Here is a 5,226-nt window from a genome sequence, read left to right as displayed (position 1 = left end):
TATATCTTGGTGTCAGTATTTTTGGGTTCATCTTGTTTTTGACTCTCTGTGCTCCTGGGCTTGTTTTACTTTTTTCTTCCCCAAGTCAGGGAAATTTTCTGTTATTGTATCTTATATTTTTTTAAAGACACATTTATTCAGCATCATGATCAGACTATTGCATTTAGCAATCAACAGAATGGGTGCAAAAAAAATCTACATTAAAACCCTTGGTTGGAATGCTTTACACTTTCCACAGAACAGAAACTAAAATACAGTCCTTGAGGATTTTTTCCCCCATTCACATGAGTATTGTTTAACACATGTCTTCTTTGTAGCAGTTATACCCTGCCACTACTGTGCTTGGCTGAGTTCACAAATCTGTTGTAACCTGTAGCTTCTCTGTCACTTCCCTGGCTCTCCTATTCTGCTAAACTTTGTTTCCTGGCAATAATTAAAACCTTCTGCCACTGCCATAGCTACTGCTTCTGTTAGAACCACCATAGCCAATTTGGTTTTGTGGTTTGGCAAAGTATTGACCTCCACCACCATAAGAGCCAGAGCTTCTGCCTCCAAATTTTCCTCCTTTCATAGGCCCAAAATTTGAATATTGATTTTTGTAATTTCCAAAATCATTGTAGCTTCCACCACCTCCAAAATTGCTTCCATCATTACCAAATCCCTTATAGCCATACCCAATGCCACCATATCCATCACCACCACAGCTGCCACTAAAGCTACCTCGACCACTGAAGTTTCCTCCATGACCAAAGTTGTCATTCCCACCAAAACCCCCTCCACGATCACCTCTGAAGTTTCCAGAACCACTTCAACCTCTTTGGCTGGATGAAGCACTAGCCATCTCTTGCTTATATAGGGCTTTCCTTACTTCACAGTTGTGGCCATTCACAGTATGGTATTTCTGAATGACAATCTTGTCTACAGAGTCATGGTCATCAAAGGTTACCAAAGCAAAACCTCTCTTTTTGTCACTGCCTCAGTCAGTCATGATTTCAATCACTTCTATTTTCCCATACTGTTCAAATAATCTCTTAGGTGATTTTCTTCAGTGTCTTCTTTAATACAACTGACAAAAATCTTTTTTGCAGCTAAGTGGCACCAGGTCTTTGAGAATCTTCTCTTGAGTCAGCCCTCTTTGGTTCTACTACTCTTCCGTCCACCTTGTGTAGCCTTACATTCATTCGTAGCTGCATCCACCTTCTTCACAGTGGCATAGGTGACAAACCCAAAGCCTCTGGAGCACTTTGTATTTCGATGTCTTATCACCACACAGTCTGCGATTGTTTCCCATTGCTCAAAATGGCTCTGCAGACTCTCATCAATTGTTTCAAAGTTCAAACCTCTGATAAAGAGCTTCCACATCTGCTCTGACTCTTTAGGAGACTCAGACTTGGACATGATGACAGTGGTAGGGGAAATTCCAATGGTACTTACTCTATGGCATTCACCAGCAGAAAGGAGTTATTTAAGGAAGCTATCTCTGTCACTATTTCTTGAAACAGGTTTTCTATACCCTCAGCTTTTTTTTTTTGCTTTTATCCATTTAGAGTTTATTCTTTTTTATTGTTTTATTGCTTAAAGTATTACAAAGAATATTACATATGTCACCTTTTTTTCCCCACACTTAACAATCCCCCGGCCTCTCCTATGCCCCAGTGTCTTATGTGCATTAGTTATGCTTATATGCATGCATACAAGTCCTGCAGTTGATCACTTACCCTGCCCCCCCCCCAAAAAAAAAAAACCCTCCCCGGCTTTCCTGCTGTAGTTTGACAGCCTGTTCGAGGCAGCTCTTCCTCTGTATCTATTTTTATTCATAAGTTTATAATAGTTCTTATTATCCATGAGTGAGTGAGATCATGTGGTGTTTTTCCTTCATTGACTGGCTTATTTCACTTAGCATAATGGTCTCCAGTTCAGTCCATGCCATTGCAAATGGCAAGAGTGCCTTCTTTTTTACAGCAGCATAGTATTCCATCGTGTAGATGTACCAAAGCTACCACGTTTTGTAATCCATTCATCTACTGATGGGCACTTAGGCTGTTTCCAGATCTTAGCTATGGTGAATTGTGCTGCTATGAACATAGGGGTGCATATATCCTTTCTGATTGGTGTTTCTGGTTTCTTGGGATATATTCCTAGAAGTGAGATCACAGGGTCAAATGGGAGTTCCATTTTTAGTTTTTAGAGGAAACTCCATACTGACTTCCATAGTGGCTGCACCAGTCTGCATTCCAACCAGAAGTGCACGAGTGTTCCTTTTTCTCCACATCCTCTCAAGCACTTGTCGTTTGTGGATTTGTTGACGATAGCGATTCTGACAGGCATGAGATGGTACCTCATTGTTGTTTTGATTTGCATGTCTCAGATGATTAGTGACTTTGAGAAAGTTTTCATATGTCTCTTGGCTTTCTGAGTGTCCTCTTTTGAACGGTATCTATTTAGGTCCTTTGCCCATTCTTTGATTGGATTATCTTACTTTTCTTAAATTGTATGAGTTCCCTCTAAATTTTGGAGATTAGGCCCTTATCAGATATAACATTGGCAAATACGTTTTCCCACACAGTGGGCTTTCTTGTTATTTTGTTGATGGTTTCTTTTGCTGTGCAGAAGCTTTTTATTTTGATGTAGTCCCATTTGTTCATTTTCTCTTTAGTTTCCAATGCCCTAGGAGCTGTATCGGTGAAGAAATTGCTTCGGTATATGTCTGAGATTTTGTTGCCTTTGGGTTCTTTTAGTAATTTTATGGTTTCCCATCATACATTTAAGTCCCTTATCCATTTTGAGTTTACTTTTTTGTATGGTGTAAGTCCTTTATCCATTTTGAGTTTATGGTTGTGTATGGTGTGAGTTGGTGGTCTAGTTTCATCTTTTTGCATGTATCTGTCCAATTTTCCCAAACCATTTATTGAAGAGACTGTCTTGACTCCATTGTATGTTCTTGCCTCCTTTGTCGAATATTAATTGAGCATATTGGTTCGGGCCGATTTCTGGGCTCTCTATTCTATTCCATTGATCTATATGTCTGTTCTTGTGCCAATACCAGGCAGTTTTGAGAACAGCGGCTTTGTAATACAGTTTGATATCTGGTATTGAGATCCCACCTACTTTGTTCTTTCTCAGGATCACTGCAGGTATTCGGGGTCTTTTTTTATTCCAGATGAATTTTTGGAGAGTTTGTTCTAGGCCTGTGAAATATGTTGTATTTTAATGGGAAGTGCGTTGAATTTATAGATTGCTTTGGGTAGTATGGGCATTTTAATGATGTTGATTCTACCAATCCAAGAACATGGTATGTTCTTCCATCTCTTTATGTCTTCCTCTACCTCTTTTTTCAACATCCTGTAGTTTTCTGAGTCTTTTACCTCTTTAGTTAAGTTTATTCCTAGGTAGCTTAATTTTTTTGGTGCGATGGTAAATGGGATTGTTTTTTTTAGTCTCTCTTTCTGTAAGTTCATTATTGGTGTATAGAAATGCCATAGATTTCTTGGCATTAATTTTGTATCTTGCTATGAATCTGTAGATTGCTTTGGGTAGTATGGACATTTTATTGATGTTGATTCTACCAATTCATGAACACGGTGTATTCTTCCATGTACTTATGTCTTCCCTCATCTCTTTCTTAAGTGTCCTGTAGTTTTCTGAGTACAGGTTTTTTACCTCATCAGTTAAGTTTATTCCTGGGTATGTTAATTTTTTTGTGGGGGGGCGGGGATGGTAAACAAGAATTTTTTTTGTATTTCTCTCTGTGAGTTCAATATTGGTGTATAAAAAAACGGTGTTAATTTTGTATCCTGCTACATTGTCTACTACATTTATTAAATCTAGTAGTGTTTGATGGAGTCTTTAGGGTTTTTGATGTACAATATCATGTCACCTGCAAATAAGGACAGTTTTACTTCTTCTTTTCCAATCTGGATGCTTTTTATTCTTCTTCTTGTCTAATTGCAATGGCTAATACTTCCAGTACTTTGTTGAACAGGAGTGGTGAGAGTGGGCATCCCTGTCTTGTTCCTGTTCTTAGGGGAAATGGTGTTAGTTTTTGTCCATTGAGTATGATGTTGGCTGTGGGTTTTTCATATATGGCTTTTATTATGTTGAGGTATGATCCTTTTATTCCCACCTTGCTGAGAGTTTTTATCAAAAATGGGTGTTGGATTTTGTCAAACACTTTTTCTGCATCAACTGATATGACTATGTGTTTTTTTTTCTTTAAATTTGTTTATGTGATGTATCACGTTTATTGATTTGCGGAATTATACGATCCTTGCATCTCTGGGATAAATCCTACTTGGTCATGGTGCATGATCTTTCTGATGTACTGCTGGATCCGATTTGCTAAGATTTTGTTGAGGATTTTGGCATTTATGTTCATGAGGGATATTGGCCTGTAATTCTCTTTCATTGTGTTGTCTTTACCTGGTTTTGGTATTACAGTGATGCTGGCTTCATAGAATGAGCTTGGAAGTGTTCCTTCCTCTAGAATTTTTTGTAGTAGTCTGAGGAGGATAGGTTTTAGTTCTTCCTTGAATGTTTGGTAAAACTCCCCTGTGAAGCCTACTGGTCCTGGGCATTTGTTTGATGGAAGCTTTTTGATGACTGCTTCAATTTCTTCCATAGTTATTGGCCTGTTGAGATTTTTAGATTCTTCCTGATTGAGTTTTGGAATGTTGTATGATTTCAATCTTCTTGAATTTGGGGAGACTTTGTTTTTGACCCAATATGTGGTCTATTGCTGAATATGTCCCATGAGCACTTGAGTAGAACCTATATTTTGTGGCTTTGGGGTGAAATGTTCTGAAGATGTCAATTAAGTCCTTCCAATCTAGTGAATCATTTAGGATTGCTGTTTCTTTGCTGATTGTTTGTCTAGAGGATTTATCCAGTGATGTCAGTGGTGTATTAAAGTCCCCTACTACGATTGTATTGTTGTCGATCTCTCCCTTGATATCTTCCAGGAGTTTTTTTTTATGTATTTGGGTGCTCCTGCATTGGTGCATATATATTTATCAGGGTTATATCCTCTTGTTGTATTGATCCCTTCAGTATTATGAAGTGGCCTCCCTTATCTCTTGTTATGGCCTTCACTTTGAGGTCTATTTTGTCTGATATAAGTATTACTACTCCAGGGAGGAAAGAAGATGGCTGCGATATAGACAGACGCATCCCAGGTCGTGTCCCGGAGCAAATGGAGTGAGCAGCTGAAACTAGTAACACCCACCCCGA

General features: G+C 38.6%; 1 pseudogene; it reads right to left on the bottom strand.

The window, feature by feature from the left end:
* Positions 1-281: 281 nt before the first annotated feature.
* Positions 282-1,398, bottom strand: LOC132224121 (heterogeneous nuclear ribonucleoprotein A1-like; annotated as a pseudogene).
* Between the last annotated feature and the right edge of the window lie 3,828 nt (positions 1,399-5,226).

The sequence above is a fragment of the Myotis daubentonii genome, chromosome X, assembly GCF_963259705.1.
Source record: "Myotis daubentonii chromosome X, mMyoDau2.1, whole genome shotgun sequence".
In the NCBI taxonomy this organism is placed as follows: domain Eukaryota; kingdom Metazoa; phylum Chordata; class Mammalia; order Chiroptera; family Vespertilionidae; genus Myotis; species Myotis daubentonii.
The sequence above is the reverse complement of the archived record's forward strand: the minus strand, read 5'-3'. Positions and strand labels throughout refer to the sequence as shown.